At 45.2% G+C, this 21,553-nt stretch overlaps 1 protein-coding gene across 4 annotated transcripts in view; it reads right to left on the bottom strand.

The window, feature by feature from the left end:
• Positions 1-11,092: 11,092 nt before the first annotated feature.
• LOC121397098 overlaps positions 11,093-21,553 on the bottom strand; it is a 96,559-nt gene continuing 86,098 nt past the window's right edge. For all 4 annotated transcript variants that reach the window (XM_041573232.1, XM_041573233.1, XM_041573234.1 and 1 more), the window contains one exon: positions 11,093-11,138. The gene's annotated coding sequence lies outside the window, so the exon portion shown is untranslated. The remainder of the gene's footprint in view (positions 11,139-21,553) is intronic.

Raw genomic sequence — 21,553 nt, 5'->3', positions numbered from 1 at the left:
GATATGAGAAGTCACTGAGGGGGTTATGTGACCATATAAAGGCACAAGGCTGCAGGCTAAGTTATACAGGGAACTCTAAGTATCACTCATGTATTATTAGGGATAATGTACCCCCACTGTGAATAATAAGGATATGAAAAGTCACTGAGGGATTCTGTGACCATATAAAGAAATAAGACTGCAGGTCGAGTTATACAGCGAACTCTCAGAATTACAAAGGATAATGTCCCCCCTACTGTAAATGATAAGGATATTAGAAGTCACTGAGGGGTTCTGCGACAATATAAAGGCACAAGGCTACAGGGTGAGTTATACAGGGAACTCTGAGTATCATTTTGTATTATAAGGGATAATATACCCCCTACTGTAAACGAAAAGGATATAAGAAGTCACTGAGGGGTTCTGTGACGATATAAAGGCACAAGGCTACAGGGTGAGTTATATAGGGAACTCTGAGTATCACTCATTTATTATAAGGGATAATGTACCCCCTACTATAAATCATAAGGATATAAGAAGTCATTGAGGGGTTGTAAGGCCATATGAAGACACAAGGCTGCAGGTTGTTATACAGGGAACTCTCAGAATTACTCAAGTATTATAAAGGATAATATAACCCCTACTGTAAATCATAAGGATATTAGAAGTGATTGAGGGGTTGTAAAGCCATATAAAGACACAAGGCTGCAGGTTGAGTTATACCGGGAACTGAGACTACCACTCATTAGGGATAATGTACCCCAACTGTGAATGATAAGGATATTTGAAGTCTCTGAGGTGGGTTATGTGAACACATAAAGGCACAAAGCTGCAGGCTGAGTTATACATGGAACTCTGAGTATCACTTGTGTATTATAAGGGATAATGTACCCCCTACTGTAAATGATAAGGATATTAGAAGTCACGGAGGGGTTGTTCTGTGACCATATAAAGGCACAAGGCTGCAGGCTGAGTTATACAGGGAACTCCGAGTATCACTCATGTATTATAAGGGATAATGTACCCCCTACTGTAAATGATAAGGATATTAGAAGTCACTGAGGGGTTCTGTGACCATATAAAGTCACAAGGCTGCAGGCTGAGTTATACAGGGAACAAGGTATTTTTACTTACCGTAAAATCCTTTTCTAGACGGCCTGGACTGTCAGTGCAGACACCATGGGGTTAAGTATCCACCTCCGGAGGCAGGACAGAAGAAGAATCTCGGCTCCTCCCCCTTGATATAAGTTGCTTGCTCCTCCTGTTCCCCTCAGTTTGTGTATGTCAGCTTAGTTAGTAGGAGAACAGAGAGTAGAGTAGAGAGGAGCGACAAGAGATTCATATGCACAACATGCAATAACAATAACAATGAACAATAAAACTGAACAGAAGGGTGGGGCTTACTGCACTGACAGTCCAGGCCGTCTAGAAAAGGATTTTACGGTAAGTAAAAATACCTTGTTTCTCTAGACCGGCCCTTCCTGTCAGTGCAGACACCATGGGGACGTTCAAAAGCTGTCCCACGTCAGGGTTGGGTTCAGATTAGAATTAGAGGTGTCCAAGTGCAGCCTGAAGCACAGTCCTACCGAAGGCTGCAGGTGCCGAATGGAACACATGTAATTTGTAAAATTTAACAAAAGTAGACAATGAAGCCCAAGTGGCCGCTTTACAAATTTTGCTCAGGGGTAGCTAAATTGTGCAGAGCCCAAGAGGTACTCAGAGCTCTGGTGGAGTGTGCCAGGACCTTGAAGGGTCGGGCCTTTTTACTGATATCGTAAGCACAATTGATAGTGTCAACGAGCCATCGAGCTATGGTGCGTTTAGATGCAGGCGACCCTTGATTAGCACCATAAGTGACCAAAAAAGCATCAGTCTTTCGAAAGGACTTGGATCTGTCCAGATAATATCGCACCGCTCTGACCACATCCAGTTTGTGCAATGACTTCTCTTTGGCATTAGACGGGTTCGGACATAAGGAAGGAAGATTGATTTCTTCATTAATATGAAAGGCCGAGACAACTTTGGGTGTAAAGGATGGAATTGTCCTGAAAACCGCTCTATCTTGGTGAATTATGAGCCATGGTTCTTTATGAGATAAGGCCGCTAAATCGGAAACTCGCCGAGCTGAGGTGATAGCCAAGAGAAAAGTCATCTTCCAGGTAAGGAACTTCAGTGGGCATTGACGCCAATGGCTCAAAGGGAGGTCCTGAAGGACATTCAAAACTGTAGTGAGATCCCATGGCGGTGTAGGGTCCCTATAAGGCGGTCTGACTTTACGTATGCCCTGCACCAATTGAACAATGTCCGGATCTCGAGCCCAGGGATGTTGAAGCAAGATCGACAATGCCGATAGCTGACCCTTCAAAGTTGCCAAGGAGAGACCCATGTGGAACCCCAGAGTAAGGAACTCAACAATCTTCAGTGTGGTGGCATGCCTCCATGGAGTATTTCTGGACTCACAGAAATCGATGAACGCTCTCCAAATCCTATAATACACTCTAGTAGTGGATGGCTTCCTGGCATGCATTAAAATGTCAGTGGCCTTGGCAGAAAACCCTTTGGACCGCCAGATCTCGGTTTCAATAACCAGGCCGTTAAATGGAGTCGCTGCAGATCGCCGTGTTTTATCGGGCCCTGAGTAAGTAAATCCGGACGAAGAGGCAGACGCCAAGGCGGAGCTGCCGACATCGTGATGAGGTCCGAGTACCATGCCCTCCTCGGCCAATCTGGAGCAATGAGGATGGTTGTCGTCCCCTCTTGCCGTACCTTGCGTATGATCTGAGGTAGAATTGCGAGAGGAGGGAAAGCATAGACCGTGTTGAAAATCCAAGGTATGACTAAGGCGTCCACATACGCCGCCCCCGGGTCTTGTGACCTGGTGCAGTATGTAGGAACCTTGTAATTGTGTCTTGACGCTAGTATGTCCACGTCTGGTAGGCCCCATCTGGCCACCAATTGTCGGAATATCTCCGGATGAAGTGACCACTCTCCTGGATCTATCTGTTGTCGACTGAGATAATCCGCTTCCGAGTTGAGAACACCTGAGATGAACACCGCTGAAATGGCTGGGACGTGGCATTCTGCCCAACCGAGTATCTGAGCTACTTCTCGCATAGCTCGATTGCTGCGTGTTCCTCCTTGTTTGTTTATGTAAGCCACTGCAGTGGCGTTGTCTGACTGAATGCGGAGTGGTTGATTTGTCAACTCCCTTGACCAATGCAGGATGGCATTCCGTATTGCTCTGATTTCCAGCACATTTATAGGTATTCGAGACTCTTCTGGCGACCAGAGTCCCTGGCACGTGCGTGGTGGCCATGTTGCTCCCCAGCCCGTGAGGCTGGCGTCTGTGGTGACTACCGTCCACTGATGGAGAGCCCATGACTTGCCCTGTGCTAGGTTGTGTGGAATCGTCCACCAATTGAGCGAATCTGTGACCAACCTGCTGAGTGGTATCTGTTGAGAGAGGTCTAGATGATTCTTGTTCCAACTGTGTAGAAAATGATTTTGAAACAGTCGCATGTGGAAACGGCCGTATGGTAGCGCTTCCAACGCCGCCACCATGTAGCCAGAAGTTGTAAGCACTTCTCCGCTGAAACTGTGTGTTGGAGGCGGACAACGTGGGCGGATTGCGTCAGCGTCCGAATCTTTTCCTGTGTCAAGGCGATGGTTTGTAGGGATGAGTCGAACCACATTCCTAAGAATTGGATGCGTTGTGTTGGAACGAGGTGGCTTTTGTTGAGATTCACTATCCAACCGAACCTCGTCAGTGTTGTGACACAGGTCTGGGTGTCCGTGAGACTCTGTTGGTAAGATGGAGCTCTGATGAGCAGGTCGTCGAGATACGGAGTGATGGAGATCCCTAGGCGCCTGAGGTGAGCAATAAGAGGGCTGAGTATCTTTGTGAACACCCTGGGCGCAGTGCAAAGGCCGAAAGGGAGCGCCGTGAACTGATAATGATCGTCCAGAATAGTAAACCTCAGATATCGTTGGGATGCCGGCCTGATCGGGACATGCAAGTAGGCATCCTGAAGATCCACCTTTGTCAGGTAGCAGCCTTGTGTCATGGGACATCAGTACGGACCGGATGGACTCCATGCGGAATTTTTGTGTGGACACAAAGAGATTGAGGGACTTCAAATGAGTACCGGTCGGAAAAGATCCGTCCTTCTTTGAAACTAGAAATAAATTTGAATAGAAGCCCATGTAACGCTCTGAAGAGGGAACCTTGGTAATCACATTGTTGCTGAGTAGATCTGAAACAATGTTTAGTAGAGCCGTTTTTCTGATAATACTTGTCGGATCGGTTGAGCGCTTGAACGTGCGAGGAGGTAGAGTCTTGAACGGGATTCGGTATCCTTCTGTGACGATGGAATTCACCCAATTGTCTTGAATGTGGGTGCGCCACAAAGGACAAAATTGCTGAAGCCGTCCGCCTACCCTTCCTGCACTTGATATCTGGAAGTCATGAAGAGGTAGGTTTGGGGGGTCCTGGTTTCCTGGCTTGTCGTGTTTGGTTGGACCAGGCCGGTCTACCCCTCTTGGCCTCACCCGCTGAGTGCGGGATTCCGAAATGTGGAACTCCTGGAGGTACGAAAGGAGCGTCCTTGCGCACCCCATGATCTGTTGTTATGGTCTGTGTGGTTGATCCGTTCTGGGTTTCTTCCCGGATGGTAGGAATGTGCTTTTCCCACCCGTGACCTCCGTAATAATTTGCTTGAGGTCAGGACCAAAAAGAGAGTCCCCAGTAAACTTCAGGTTAATCAATTTGTGTTTGGAGGCTGTGTCCCCTGACCAGTGCCGCAGCCACAGAGCTCTCCTCGCAACCACTGTGTCAACACTGGTTTTGGCCGCCAATCTGACTGTGTCCATGGCGGAGTCCGAGAGGAATGCCAGTGCGGAACTAAGTCTTTGTAGCTCCTCCTGTAACTCCTCAGGTGGAGGAGGATTCTTTAACAGTTCTTGGCACCAGAATCTAGCCGTACGCGCTAGTCCTGCGGATGCCACAGCCGGTCTGAGGATAGCAGTGGCATGAGTGTAGCCTCGCCTTAAAGAGGTTTCCATCTTTTTGTCCATAGGTTCCTTGAAAGCAGCGTCCTCTGTTGGTAGTGTGGTTGCTTGGAGAGGCGAGCTATAGCGGAATCTACTTTAGGAGCCTTGTCCCAAATTTTTTGCTGATCCTCTGGTATTGGATAATTGCTAAGGAAACGCTGAGTTAGTGCGAGGCGATGGTCAGGTCGAGACCATTCATTTTCTATCAATTGCGAAATAGATTTAAAAATGGGAAAAGCTCTGGAGCGCCGTGGTTGGACCCCTAGGACTCTATCAGCCTTCGAAGTGGCCGCTGTCTCATCTTTGATTTCGAGTGTGGCTAGCATTTCCCGTAAGAGACGTTTTGCGGTGTCTGGTCCTGCAAGTGAACGATACTGTTGTTCCCTATCTGAGTTATCAGAGGAAATGTCGCTAGCCGATAATTCTCCTGGTTCTGGATCACTATCTTGATCACTAGTGTGACTTGAGTCAGAAGAATTTGCATCTAAGCTCATCTGAGCCCTTCGCTTCTTGGTATGAGGAATTGGATGCCTCATAGAGGATTGTATTGTGGACTTTATCCAATCAAATAACTCCTCCATCTGGGGAGGTTTTGCTGAAGTGGAAGGATCTTGTGCCTCAACATTCTGGGGACTACTATTAGATTGTAGCAAATGCGGTGGCGACGTCGGTGCAGAAATAGGTGGGTCTGTGCAATCCAAACAAATCTCTTGTTCCCCTTTACGCAAGGTATGCTTACAAGTCTTGCATTTTTTAAAGTGACTGGGAGCCTTTTTGCTCGTTGCCTTCCTTGTCTTTGGAGTATTGACAATGGTGGTCATATCCCTCCTAAGATCTTCCAGTTCTATCTGTGGATCCATAGTGAGGTATCTGTATAACAGAGATAAGACTAGCTTCAGTAACTGAACTGTACCAGGAGACACCCTTAATGTGTGTAGTGGGAGCAATCCTTAATAGTATGGACCTGTTTGTTATAATGCTACACCAGCTCTGAGGATGGTGATAAATAAAAGGAACCTCTGCCTGTAGGCATGAATAGGTTAATAAGGCTTATGTCCAACAACCTAAATACCCCCTAGATTGATCTGCCGTATAGGCATCAGTCTGGCAGTCTTGATGGGGATTAAGCCATGTAATAGCCTAAGGGCTGTGCTTACCCCTGCACTGACCAGTATAACATATAGACAGCTGTATTTGTAAGCACGTGAGACAAAAAAACGCTTTTTTGGGTACCTGATGCGACTCAGCGTTGCTGCGCTATGGCGAGTAGCTGTGTGCTGATCGCGGCAAAAATCCAAGATGGCGGCCGCAGTACGCGTCACTGGATGTACGCGTGCACGTTGCGCCTCACTTTGGCGCCTTTGGTAAAACCGGAAGTGCGCGCCGACCTGAAGGGCAGCAGAGGAATCGTTCCTCTCGCACCCCGAATCAGCACAGGGCCGTTCTCTGTGAGAAGGCAGGCTGTGTAAAGCAGTGTGCCCTTCCTCCAATACTGCCACCAATCCTGAGGATGGCCAAAGGCAGTTGAGAAACGGAATGGGGCTGTTATGAACTGAGCTAGGATGCCTCCTGCTCACTCGATCGGTCTTCTTTGTAGATAATAAAAGAAGAAAATGATGAATAATAAAAATAAACAGATAAAATAAAAAGTTAAAAAAAAACAATATGCTGTCCTAACCTCCAGCAGGACAGAAGAAAAAAACTGAGGGGAACAGGAAGAGCAAGCAACTTATATCAAGGGGGAGGAGCCGAGATTCTTCTTCTTCTTCTGTCCTGCCTCCGGAGGTGGATACCTAACCCCATGGTGTCTGCACTGACAGGAAGGGCCGGTCTAGAGAAACTCTGAGTATCACTCATGTATTATAAGGGATAATGTACCCCCTACTGTAAATGATAAGGATATTAGAAGTCACTGAGGGGTTCTGTGACCATATAAAGGCACACGGCTGCAGGCTGAGTTATACAGGGAACTCCGAGTATCACTCATGTATTACAAGGCTGCAGGCTGAGTTATACAGAGAACTCCGAGTATCAATTGTGTATTATAAGGGATAATGTACCCCCCTACTGTAAATGATAAGGATATTAGAAGTCACTAAGGGGGTTATGTGACCATATAAAGGTACAAGGCTGCAGGCTGAGTTATACAGGGAACTCCGAGTATCACTCATGTATTATAAGGGATAATGTACCCCCTACTGTAAATGATAAGGATATTAGAAGTCACTGAGGGGTTGTTCTGTGACCATATAAAGGCACAAGGCTGCAGGCTGATTATACAGGGAACTCAGAGTATCACACACATACCTGCTCGCGGTCACTCTTCCGTATCGATAGTTCTATCTGAAAAGAGCAGCAACTCGTTTATCGCCGCCTGGTTATCACCCCTTTTACTAAACCCCGTCCTCGGTGTCCCCGACTTCATAATCGTGCAGGGTGGGACAGAGATTGGGGGTGCTGCTCTGTGCGACACTGTAATGAGACTTTTTTCTATATTATATACGATTTTATGAACCGACTCTTCATGGATATTCCCTGTTCCAGCAGCCTGAGCCATGGAAAGCCAAAGCTTTTAGCTAGAGCTGCCATTGGTACAGAGCTGTCATGTGACTAGTGACTGGGAGGGACGTGGTCTACCGGCCTTGCTAGAGTTGTGGCCCTTTTACCAACTCCCTTCTGTAGGGGCCCCTCTTGTTTCTGATGTAGCACAGATTTCAGCAATGCATTTCCATATTTCAGTCCCTCCTTTTTAATCCACTTCCTGGTTGCTAGGGGAAATTGGTCCTAGCAACCAGGTGGCCTCTGAAAATCCAAACTAGACAGTTAATGAACAAAATGCTCCAGACATTACACACATTCAAATGAGTTGTTCACCTTTAAAATTAACTTTTCTTATGATATAGAGAGTGATATTCTGAGACAATTTGCAACTGGCTTTTAATTTATTATTTATAGTTTTTGAGTTATTTGGCCGCTCTCCAGTTTGCAACTTCTTTAAGCTGGTTGCTATGGTCCAACCTAGCAACCATGCATTGATTTGAATATGAGACTGGAATATGAATAGGAGAGAGTGTGAATAGAAAGAGGAGTAATAAAAAGCAAGTTGTGGGTTCATTTAACAGCCTGGTACCAAATAAAGATGCCGCACTTGTTGTATTTATAATGAGACTGAACGCAGAAACTGTCTGTTTTACTAAAAGGTGTAAATGAGAATAATAAAGAGCAAATAGAAAGAATGTCAGTAAAGAAGGACAGCCATGAAGCCTGTGGTGCAGCACATATAAGTGACAGTTGTGCTTGTTGTTGTAGACTTTGTGTTTGGTGCCACTTATCTGTAATCCCTGCTGTTGTCTCCATGAATTCCACGACACACAATGTGTAATCACTTAGTGGATATCCACGTTCCCAGGGAGTGGCAGTATCCACTCTGTCGTCCTGCCTCTCCTGTTGTGTAGAACTGGCCCACTAGCTAAGCCGGGGTCGCTGACCCTAACGGACACTGGAACCTTCAGGTCTAACCCCAGAGAAGGGACCTGACTAATGAACCTTCTGCTTCTTATCAAACAATTCCCTGAGTCCCTAACTGGGCCCTAGATCTGCACCAGCTACAGTGAGGCCTATTGGAACAGGAACCTGAGGGAGCCTCAATTGCAGTGAGAGTGAAATCCTTCCCTGACTAGGGTTGTACCTCACCCCTTTACAACTGAACACATAATGAATCCACAGCCTGTATGGGCTAATTAGCAATTCATTTACATACATCATACATAGGGTTGCACCTTTTATGGAAAAAAATACCGGCCTTCCTGTATATTTATATTTTTTCCCTATTAAAGGAGAAGGAAAGGCTGGAGACACTTGGGTGCCAAACATTAGGCACCCCCAAGTGATTGTAGCGACTTACCAAAAACCCAGGGCCGGTGCTCCTATCAGGAGAAATCTGCACTGGCCTGGGTTATAGGAGCGAGCACCACGGAGATATCTACTTCCGTCTTCGCGCAGCTGCGCATTTCCCCGGACTGACGCATGCGCATTTGAACGAAAAAGCCAACTTTAAAGTTAAAGTTCGGCTTTTAGTTCTAATGCGCATGTGCAGCTGCGCGAAGACGGAAATAGATCTCTCCATGGTGCTCGCTCCTATAACCCAGGGCCAGTGCAGATTTCTCCTGATAGGAGCACCGGCCCTGGGTTTTTGGTAAGTCGCTACAATCACTTGGGGTGCCTAACGTTTGGCACCCCCAAGTATCTCCAGCCTTTCCTTCTCCTTTAATACCATTGGGATCAACCATTATTTTTACCAGCCAGGTTAGTAAAATACCGGCCAGGTGGCAACCCTGAAGATGCATGGCTGCACAGAGAGATCCCATAAAACTATGGCAACATAGGTATTCCTCTGTACAAAGCACAATTCAGCAGGAACAGACCCCTAAGTTTGCTCAGAGTCTGTACAGAGAGATCCCATAAAACTATGACAGCATAGGTATTCCCTGTACTAAGCACAATTCAGCAGGAACAGACCCCTAAGTTTGCTCATAGTCTGTACAGAGAGATCCCATAAAACTATGGCAACATAGGTATTCCTCTGTACAAAGCACAATTCAGCAGGAACAGACCCCTAAGTTTGCTCATAGTCTGTACAGAGAGATCCCATAAAACTATGGCAACATAGGTATTCCTCTGTACAAAGCACAATTCAGCAGGAACAGCCCCAAAGTTTGCTCATAGTCTGTACAGAGAGATCCCATAAAACTATGGCAGCATAGGTATTCCCTGTACTAAGCACAATTCATCAGGAACAGCCCCAAAGTTTGCTTATAGTCTGTACAGAGAGATCCCATAAAACTATGGCAGCATAGGTATTCCTTTGTACTAAGCACAATTCAGCAGGAACAGCCCCAAAGTTTGCTCATAGTCTGTACAGAGAGATCCCATAAAACTATGGCAACATAGGTATTCCTCTGTACTAAGCACAATTCAGCAGGAACAGCCCCAAAGTTTGCTCATAGTCTGTACAGAGAGATCCCATAAAACTATGGCAGCATAGGTATTCCCCTGTACTAAGCACAATTCAGCAGGAACAGTCCCTAAGTTTGCTCATAGTCTGTACAGAGAGACCCCATAAAACTATGGCAACATAGGTATTACCTGTACCTTTAAGCACAATTCAGCAGGAACAGCCCCCATTATGGCCCTATCACAAGAGTCTTAATACATTAAGAGAAGACAGTGGAGATGATACTTAACCTTTCTGCCTGCCCAGTGCTCCTTTTTCATTTAACAACCTCATTGAGTATTTGGATATAAATAGAGGAGTCACCATGTTTATTCTACTCCCAGATGTTCCTTATACAGGCAGCCATCACTGATCTTAAAGGAGAACTAACCCCCCTTTAGTCAAAAGTCCCCAATGGCCCCTCCCCCCTCTAGAAATAGTGACACACATGCAGAGTCAGCACAGCGGAGCTCACGGGCGACATCTTCGGTATTCTCAGTAATGTGAGCACCGTATTGGCGCATGCAGAGTTGGAGAAATCTGCCGCTTCGAGACAACTGCGCATGCGGCAAAAGTAAAGGAAATTGCCGAAGGGACCAGATTATTACCGAAGCACCGGAAGATGGCGCCCGTGAGCTCCGCTGCACTGACTCTGCATGTGCGTCACTATTTCTAGAGGGGACACAATTCAGGGTTAACACTGTGCAGGGAGGGCAGCGGAGGGGGGCCAGTGGGGACTAGAGGGGGTTAAGTTCTCCTTTAAATGAGTTGTCCCCCTTAACATAACTTTAAGTATGATGTAGAGAGTGATATTCAATTTGCAATTGGTTTTTATTATTTGTGGTTTTTGAGTTATTTAGTTTTTTATACAGCAGCTCTCTAGTTTGTAATTTCAGCAATCTGGTTGCTAGGGTCCAAATTACCCTAGCAACCATGCACTGATTTGAATAAGAGACTGGAATAGGAGAGATAGTTATAAATACACTGGGCAGGATGATCAATGAATGAGCAGTTTGACTCACTGGCTCTGGAGAGAGCTGTGCCGGGTTATCAGGATCTCATTCTTTTTTCTTTCCTCCCGTTGGTGCTGGAGTGGTCGCCTTCTGTGATACTCCATCTGTGGAGAAAATGGGAGTTACACCATGCTTAGCTATGGATAAAGGGGAAGCAAACCAGAGTGTGAGCTCATATGCTTATCTCCCATAATTCCACAGTTTCTAAGAATACTTCCCTTTGTATAAAAGTCAGTTTGAGGGTTATATAATTATACAATTATAATACACAAAAGCCATGAATATCCTGTAAATTATATCCTTATAAACGGTGAGTTCTGATGTCATCAGTTATAAACGGTGAGTTCTGATGTCATTTCCGTCACATGACTCACTGAAACTTGTGTATTATAATAAATAAAGTACCCCCAGTTGAAAAATATGAGGATATTAGAAGTTACCTCGGAGTTCCATGACCTGTATAAAAACACTCGGCCTTCGGCCTCGTGTTTTTATATGGTCATGAAACTCCTCGGTAACTTATAATATCCTTATATTCACTATATAATGCACCATTGTAGCTACAGCGTTGTCATAGGCAATTAACAGTCAATTGGATCAGGGCTATAGCTTCCAGCCCAAAAGCCAAGATGTGGATCAACAACATACAGGGTCGGACTGGGCCGGCAGCAATAGAAAAGATGTTATTTTAGATATTGGGGCATACAACTCCCAGCATCCTCCCTGCTAGTGCAACATACAGGAATATGTGGCACAACAGGATCAAACTTTTTGTTCTATATGTGACATTTGGTACTAAAGTTACACTTCCTACGCTGAATGCAGAACCCCCTGTACCCCCTCAGTGGTTGCCCCCATCACTGTCTCACTGATCTGTGTATGTCTCTAGCCATTGCTAAACTACCCAGCAGTCCCTGTGATAACTAGTAGCTGAGCTGTAGTTCAGTGACAGACACAGATCTAAATGGGGACAGGGGGAGTCCAGTCAGGGGTCCCAGGAGATCTGATGGGGGCGCTGCTTCTAAAGCTGCTTATGTTTGGACTTTATTAGTGTTGTTTTTTAGACTGTGCAAGTTTGATCTGTACCTGAGCATGTGATTGGCTGTCAGTTACTGGGATATCATGCCTTATCTCCGTGACATCACTCCCAGCTCAGCTCTGATTGGCTGAAAGCTGCAAGGAAGGTGATGTAACGGCTCAGGTACAGATGACCGTTATTTCATTTCTGGACTCAGAGGTAAGTGCAGCAGATCCATTTACGGGGAGCAGGGGGCATATTTAGATGATACAAAGGGCAATTTCGGGTGTTTTGTCACCCATCATTTATAGCAGCTTGGGTAGTGGGGCCATCGCTGCCAAAATTGTCCCATTGCCTAGCACTCTAATTGCTTGGGGAGCTGCTTGTCATGAAACTGTTCCAAATGACATGTGTGTGACAAGCAGGAAAGGGGGAGTCATTTAAGGCAACTTGGCATGACTTTCCTGCAATAAATACACTATGATGGTATAAGATCCATTGTGCTCTCTGGCTATTACTTTATTTACATGTGACATGTCTGTAATTGTACACGGGGACTGCAGCCTGTTGAGAGGCACTGAACATATATTCCATTAATACTGACTTGTCTTTTTATTTGGATACAGACACCTACATATTACACTTATACAGGGAATCAGCTGAAAATGGGCTTCTGATGGCAGCCCTGCCCCCAATCTACTAACACATGTGGGTGTCAAAGTGCCTAAAATCTCCCCATATTCCTCTCTAATGGGAGTGAGAGCAGAAAAACTTATAGTTCTAAGGCAATGGGTGTTTCGTTTACTTGTTTTTGTAGTTTTTTCTGAACCATTAAGACAATTTTCTCTGCCTCTGCTGTAAATGCCAACGGTCATTTTCCAACAGTCATTTGCCAACGGTCATTTGCCAACGGTCACATTCATCGTAGCGACAGTCAGTGGCCTCAGCACTAGAGTGGGGGACGGTTCAGAGAGGCTTAAGTAGAAAGACAAGTAGCACAAATCAGAAGAATAAATGTCTGCCCTTAGGATTCCTGCCATTATGGGTGCAGGGGGCACTGATCAGAGCAGAGCTGGTTATGGGAAGCAGGCACACTGGTACATGCAGGGGGAAATGGATTCAATAGGAATGTGGCCCCCTGTATTGATATCACCAAGGAATCATAGAGCATGATGGGATCTGTAGTCCTGTTACAAGCCAGCCCTCACCATGACATTATAAGCAATACAAACGCTACCTACCTCTTATGGTCAACCCTTATAGTGCATCATGGGAGATGAAGGCCCTTTCCACATGCCAGTGATAAAAAGTCTACAGCCTGGTTGCCCAACATTTTTGTCAGCTAAATAGCACACGCAACAGCAGTCAGGCTCCCTCACTTCCAGTAATAGCCTTATAGTGGGTAAAGACCTCACAGTGCATTATGGGATCTGTAGTTTATGCATTGCCATTTATTGCTCCTTCTAACAGTCTCTTATTTCTCCCCAAAAAGTGAAATATCCCCGAGAGATGAGAGAGATAGCGATTTGAGAGAGAAGACGGCAATTTGAGAGAGAGATATCGATTTGAGAGAGAGAACCCCAAAGAAATGGGCTATAAGTCTGGTTTATATGTGTGACTCAGAGGCAGCAGAGAAGAATCCTAAGGGCCACAGCAAGATGAGAAGAAATGTGATGGGTGGAGTTGGGAATTGCTTACTTTATACACAATGGAGGCTCCTCTCAAAGTCTTGGCTTCTTTCCCTTTCACCACTCTAGGCTTGATGTCCAGTCCTGGCACTCACTGAGGCTGCTCGAAAGTTTGGAGACCTCAGGCGCCCTTTGTTGCGTCAGTCTGTGTTTTACCTGTAGATGGAAGAAGAATGAAAATACAATATGCACAACTGTGTAGTGGTCCTGCTGATCATGCAATCCTTAGCCAACAGATTGGAGCATCGGACAGCATGAGAGGAGTCTCCTTTATCTGGAAGAGGTCACCTTGCCATTCTAGGAGCCACAGTTGTAATGACATTAGGGATGACTGATTCCCCAAAGTCCAAATCCCAAGTCAGGCTTTAATTTTGGGGAGGTGTTCAAATTTATAGGTTATTGCCTTTGTTGATTCATTTATAGCACCAAGGCCAACTGAGGTATTGTCTACAGGCCAGACAAGGGACATCTTATAGGCAAATTAAGGCAAGAAGGCAGACCTTGAACCACAGTTTTAATGAATTTATTTTGGAAGCACAAGTAGGCAACACAGGCATGCACAAAGCTCCTTTACAAAGCAGGAGGTTACAGCTACTCTATCGACTGCTGGGTGACTTTAACACTGGGGCTAGCTGAACTCGGGCCCTAAATGAAAGGCAACCGTTTAAGAAGAGGCAAAGTGCAAAATCTTAACTAAGTGGCCAGGTGCAGAGAGTAGCAAATGGAATAAATGGAGACCACTTGCTTTGCCACTGGAAACAAACCACAGACACATTGCACCATTATAACAGATGTGAGCCATCAATTCACACCTCCATTTCTGCCCGTATGTCTTTCCAAATGTTACAACAACCATCTACCACCCTCGTTCTGCCTTCTAAAGATAAAGTAATCAGGACGACCACCAGGCACTTACTTGTCACATACTGCATTTGCTCATTGCCTTTCTGCAGGCCGTTAAAGGTAAGTATCACGCTTGTCCTGGGAACAAGTATATAGTGAATTAGAAGAAAATATAAGCATAACCTCTTGGCTGCCAGTCTAGTTACCTGCAATAACCTAAAGCCACACAACAAAACAGGCTTGCCATCATAGCCAGGCACATTGCTGAAAGGCGGCGCCTCAAGGCAGCAGCCAATGAAATGGCCAATCACTTGCATGGAATGAGAGGGCAGACTGGATTATTATAGGAAGGACAGAAAAGGAAGCATTATTTATAACTAATCTACACAGCATGTTTCCTCTAGGTTGCATTTGCTCAGCAGGTTCCATGTCCATTAGAGCTGAAAACTAGCTCTAACAGGGTATGCAAAAACATTGACATGGTTTTGCCCTTTACACACAGCAAACCCCAAAATTAACTGCAGCTTTATATATTCCCAAATGCAGCAGACTAGTAACCAAACTGCGTTCAACTTTGCCTTTATGTTCTTGCATAAAACCTTACTTGGAATCGGACACTGACGCTTGGGGACCAGACCTCTTGTTGTGTGATGCTCATGGAAAAAGAGGGGCGAGGGCAAAGGAAGGGGTACAGTATGGAAGGAAGGGGAGGGGGCCACAGTATGGAAGGAAGGCGTTCTGCAGTGTTTGTGCAGTATGGGAAGGAAGGGGGTACAGTATAGAAAGGAAGGGGCACGGTTATTGGAAGGAGGGGGCACGGGTATGGAAGGAGGGCGGCACGTTGGAAGGAGTGGGGTACCGGTTATGAAAGGAAGGGGGCTCTGCGTATTTGGAAGGAGGGGTACGGTATGGAAGGAAGGGGCTGCCGGTATGAAGGAAGGGCTGCCATTTATGGAAGGAAGGGGGCGCAGGTTATGGAGGGGAAGGGGTACAGTATGGAGGAAAGGGTACAGTACGGAAGGAAGGGGCCACAGTACGGAAGGAAGGGGCACAGTACGGAAGAATGGGCACAGTACGAAGGAATGGGCCACAGTACTGAAGGATGGGGCACAGTACGAAGGAGGGGGTACAGTACGGAAGGATGGGGTACAGTACGGAAGGAAGGGGGCACAGTACGGGAAGGAAGGGGGGCACAGTCGCAAGGAAGGGGGCACAGTACGGAAAGGAAGGGGATACATGTTACGGAAGGAAGGGGTACAGCTATGGAAGAAGGGGGTACAGTATGGAATGAAGGGGTACAGTTGGAAGGAAGGGGCACAGTTTATTGGAAGGAAGGGGGCACAGTATGGAAGGAAGGGGGTACAGTATGGAGGAAGGGGGTACCATATGGAAGGAAGGGTACAGTATGGAAGGAAGGGGGTACAGTATGAAGGAAGGGGTACAGTATGGAAAGAGTGACAAAGTACATAAATTCACGCTCTGACTTGCCCAAGGCCACATCTCAGCGCACTTCTTACTGACAGGGTACTGTTACTTGCATGCGTTCTGCATTTCTGTTTTCCATCTGTGTTAAAATGGAAGCTTCATCTCCCATCTGGAGGACTGAAGGGGAAAAGTTTAAATAACTGTTGCTATAATTAATACTGTATAATGTGAAATACCATGTTTATGCTCTAGGAGGAGCACTGGGCTTCCAGGCATGGTCTCCCTTGTTGCCAAATTCAATGACAAAGTTACCTCTTGCTGGTTCAGCATGGAAGGCTACATTCTTCCGAGCGAGCCCCTACAGGCAGGTTTTGGTGCCTTGAGGAAACTGAATGGACGTGGCAAGATCATGGATAAGCTGAACTGTATCGGGGGCATCTGAAGTTGGAGCCTTGGCATTGGCATTTGGTTTTAAAACTGGCACAAAAAAGGTGAAACAATAGGTTAGGCAATTCAAAAGCCAACATTTTCCAGCCTTACACAGCTCAAGGCAGAATGATGTGATCTTACCCGTGTGAGCTGGTTGAGTCCATCCATCTGCGGCAGGCCTGGATTTAAATGGGTGTTCACCTTTAAATCAACTTTTAGTATGATGTAAGAGTAACATTTTCTGAGGACAATTTGCAATTGGTTTATATTTTGTATTTATTTGTGGTTAGTTATTTAGCTTTTTTATTCCAGCAGCTCTACCAGTTTGCAATTCAGCAATCGGTTGCTAGGGTTCAAAATAACCCTAACAACAATTATTTTGATTTACAAACGGACTCAAATATAATTAGGAGAGGGTCTGGAATAGATATACGAGTAAATAAAATGTAAGCAATAACAATGAATATGTAGCCCGCAGAGTATTTGTTTTGTAATGCATCAGCGGACCCCCAATTTGAAAGTTGGAAAAGCATCCGAAGGAAGGCAAATAAATTCAAAAACGATAAATTTAATAATAGCAGACCTTATTGAAAAGTGCTTAGAATTAGCTATTTCTATAAAATACTAAAAGTTTACTTAAAGGTGAACCACCCCTTCCACAATGGAACAAATTGGAGGGAGGGGGTTGCATGACATGGTGGAGCCTAAGGTGGGGGTGGGGAAATTAGAGGGGGAAGCTCCAGTTTCCAAAGGATTTTGCAGCGTGTTTTTTAAAAGGTTGGGGGGCTAGTTGTTTCTTACCAGAGCTTTATACCAGTTGATTAGGAGTCCATCCATACCCGAGTTTTTGTAACTATTAGCTTTTACCCAAATCTCACTTTAACTGACCTTCAAGCTGGGATTTTAGGAGAATATAATGAATAATGGTGAATTACCTTTCTGTTTCATAAATGGAAAGAGGTCTCAAGGCTGGAACATTACCATCAATGAAGCCCCCCTGCTGTGAGACACAGTGGAATATACCATCCCATTCTTCAGCCAATCATCTTCTTCTTTTATGCTGCTGCGGATTTCTTATCTGCCAACAAAAACATCCAGGGATTGTGGGATTGTAGTTTCAACAGTAGCTGGAGCATCTCATGCTGGAAAATCTGTCTGCAGTTGATTCTCAGTCTAAAAAGAAAAGTAACAGATCAGGTGGGAGTTAAGGCCTAGATCCCTTTCATCTCCAATATGCGGAACAGGAGAGAGTTTGTTAACAAAGCAGCAAATTCTGCTAAATGGACTGAAATTGAACTTCTGCAGAACTCCAGTTGCACCCGCACTTTAATAACATCTGATTTTCACTATTCATTTTTATTGTCCCTTTGTCTAATGGAAATAGTAAGAGGAAATGTATTCTGATTTCTCCCCTGTCTTTATGTGTTACGTCTCTTACCTGCAGGGAAAAGGGGGAATGGCCCTGACATTATATGGGACATAGTCAGTGAATTGTTAAAGCAATATTCCATTTGTACTTTTGTCAAGGCAACAATTACACCCGATATCCACTGGCATCTCCCTGTTCTCTCATAGTCTGTAATAACTCGTTCGTACTAAGCACAATGTAACAGCAACAGCCCTAAAATATTCATAAAGACACCAAGCACCAAGACCATCCCATTAAAACTAATAGCAGCATAGGTATTCCCTGTACTAAAGCACAATTCAAGCAGGAAACAGCCCCTAAATGTTCTCATAGTCTGTACAGAGAGATCCCATTAAAACTTATGGCTAGCATATGTTATTCCCTGTACTATCCACAATTCAGCAGGAAACAGCCCCTACATTTTCTCATAGTCTGTACAAAAATCCCATAAAAACTATGGCAGCATAGGTATTCCCCTGCTACTAAGCCACAATTCAGCAGGAACAGCCCCCCTAAGTTTGCTCATGTCTTTACAAAGAGATCCCATTTTAAAACTAGGCAGCATAGGTATTCCTCTGTACTAAGCCACAATTCAGCCTAGGAACAGCCTAAGTTTGCTCATAAGTCTGTACAGAGAGATCCCATAAAACTATGGGCAGCATAGTTATTCCCCTGTACTAAGCACAATTTCAGCAGCAGGGGCGAGGCGGAGCGGCGCAGGGAAAGGAAGGGGCGCAAAGCGGGGCAGGGGAGGGCGGCGGGGGTAGGGGGGGAGGCGCGGCCGGGGGACAGGGGCGCGGGCAGGGAACAGGAACAGCCCCTAATTTTCTCATCTGACAGATAGATCCCATAAAACTATGGCAGCATAGGTATTCCCCTGTACTAAGCACAATTCAGCAGGAACAGCCCTAAGTTTGCTCATAGTCTTTACAAAGAGATCCCATAAAACTATGGCAGCATAGGTATTCCCCTGTACTAAGCACAATTCAGCAGGAACAGCCCCTAAGTTTGCTCATAGTCTTTACAAAGAGATCCCATAAAACTATGGCAGCATAGGTATTCCCCTGTACTAAGCACAATTCAGCAGGAACAACCCCTAAGTTTGCTCATAGTCTGTACAGAGAGATCCCATAAAACTATGGCAGCATAGGTATTCCCCTGTACTAAGCACAATTCAGCAGGAACAGCCCCTAAATTTTTTCATAGTCTGTACAAAGAGATCCCATAAAACTATGGCAGCATAAGTATTCCCTGTACTAAGCACAATTCAGCAGGAACAGCCCCTAAATTTTTTCATAGTCTGTACAAAGAGATCCCATAAAACTATGGCAGCATAGGTATTCCCTGTACTAAGCACAATTCAGCTGTCCCCTATTAGTCTTAATACAATAAGAAAAGACAGTGGAGATGATACTTAACCTTTTCGGTATGCCCAGTTCTCCTCTTCCATTTTAACAACCCGAGTATTGAGTATTTTTATGGAAATAGAGGAGCCACCACGTTTATTCTGCTCCCGGGTGTTCCTTATACAGGCACCCATCACTGATCTTAAAGGGGTTGTTCAACTTTACATTAACTTTTAGTCTGATGCAGAGATTGATCTTCTAAGACAATTTGCAATTGGCTTTTATAATGTGTAGTTATTGAATTATTTAGTTTTTTATTCAGCAGCTCTCCGGTTTGTAATTTCAGCAATCTGGTTGTTAAGGTCCAAGTTCCCCTAGCAACCATGCATTGATTTGAATAAGAGACTGGAATATGAATAGGAGAGAAACTGAATACAAAGTCTAGTAATAAAAAGTAGTGGTAACATTAAAGGTGTAGCTTTACAGAGCATTTGTTTTTTAGATGGGGTGAGCGATCCCCATTTGAAAGCTGGAAAAAGTAAGAAGAAGAAGGTACATCATTCAAAAACTCTAAAAGGAAAAAATAAAGGCCAATTGAAAAGTTGCTTAGAATTAGCCATTCTATAACATACTAAAAGTTAACTTGAAGGTGAACCACCCCTTTAAATGTACAGCCAAATGGTTAGCGATTGATTGAGTGATGCTTAACCAAGTGGTACCCACCAATGATTTTACTCGTCTGTTAAAGTCTGCCTCTGTGTATTGGCATTGCTGTATAAAAGGAGAGGAGTGTTACACAGGGCAGGATGATCAATGAATGAGCAGTTTGACTCACTGGCTCTGGAGAGAGCTGTGCCGGGTTATCAGGATCTCATTCTTTTTCCTTTCCTCCCGTTGGTGCTGGAGTGGTCGCCTTCTGTCATACTCCTTCATCTGTGGAGAAAATGGGACAGAGTTACACCATGCTTAGCTATGGATAAACGCTTATCTCCCATAATTCCACAGGTTCTAAGTCGTATAAAAGTCAGTTTGAGGGTTATTGAGGTTTTGCTGCTTTTGTATCTCTTTCTGCTTAAAGTGAATCTGTCATCAGTTGAGAAGGAAACATATTGCAGAAGTGGCAAATGATTAGGTGCTGGGTTACATGAGTAACTAAGTGCTTCAGTGAGTGCTTCACAACAGACCCTGCAGCTTTCACTGTGAGCAGAAAAAACTCTGTACCCATGTGTCTCTCAAACGCTCACTGACAGCTGCTAACAGGTGCCGCCATCAGGGGGGCACAGGGGGTACTGAACTTTTCAATAGAGCCGGGCCCCCCTTTACAGCGCCGAAGCCGTGCCGCTGCTAACATTGCAACAGGGAGAAACGCAGATTCCGGAATATAAAGCATAATTATACAATTATAATGCAGCATTGTAGCTACAGCTTTGTCATAGGCAATTAACAGTCCATTGGATCAGGGCTACAGCTTCCAGCCCAAAAGCCAAGATGTGGATCAACAACATACAGGGTCGGACTGGGCCGGCAGCGATAGAAAATATGTTATTTTAGATACTGGGGCATACAACTCCCAGCATCCTCCCTGCTAGTGCAACATACAGGAATATGTGGCACAACAGGATCAAACTTTTTGTTCTATATGTGACATTTGCTACTAAAGTTTACACTTCCTACGCTGAATGCAGAACCCCCTGTACCCCCCTCAGTGGTTGCCCCCATCACTGTCTCACTGATCTGTGTCTCTAGCCATTGCTAAACTACCCAGCAGTCCCTGTGATAAACTAGTAGCTGAGCTGTAGTTCAGTGACAGACACAGAGCTAAATGGGGAACAGGGGAGTCCAGTCAAGGGGTCCCAGGAGATCTGATGGGGGCGCTGCTTCTAAAGCTGCTTATGTTTTGGACTTTATTAGTGTTGTTTTAGACTGTGCAAGTTTGATCTGTACCTGAGCATGTGATTGGCTGTCAGTTACTGGGATATCATGCCTTATCTCCGTGACATCACTCCCAGCTCAGCTTCTGATTGGCTGAAAGCTGCAAGGAAGGTGATGTAACGGCTCAGGTACAGATGACCGTTAATTTCATTTTCTGGACTCAGAGGTAAGAGCAGCAGATCCATTTACGGGGAGCAGGGGGGCATATTTAGATGATACAAAGGGCAATTTCGGGTGTTTTGTCACCCATCATTTATAGCAGCTTGGGTAGTGGGGCCATCGCTGCCAAAATTGTCCCATTGCCTAGCACTCTAATTGCTTGGGGAGCTGCTTGGTCATGAAACTGTTCCAAATGACATGTGTGTGACAAGCAGGAAAGGGGGGAGTCATTTAAGGCAACTTGGCATGACTTTCCTGCAATAAATACACT

The sequence above is a fragment of the Xenopus laevis genome, chromosome 8L (genome assembly GCF_017654675.1).
Source record: "Xenopus laevis strain J_2021 chromosome 8L, Xenopus_laevis_v10.1, whole genome shotgun sequence".
Taxonomy (NCBI): domain Eukaryota; kingdom Metazoa; phylum Chordata; class Amphibia; order Anura; family Pipidae; genus Xenopus; species Xenopus laevis.
This window is presented reverse-complemented; position numbering and strand designations above follow the sequence as displayed.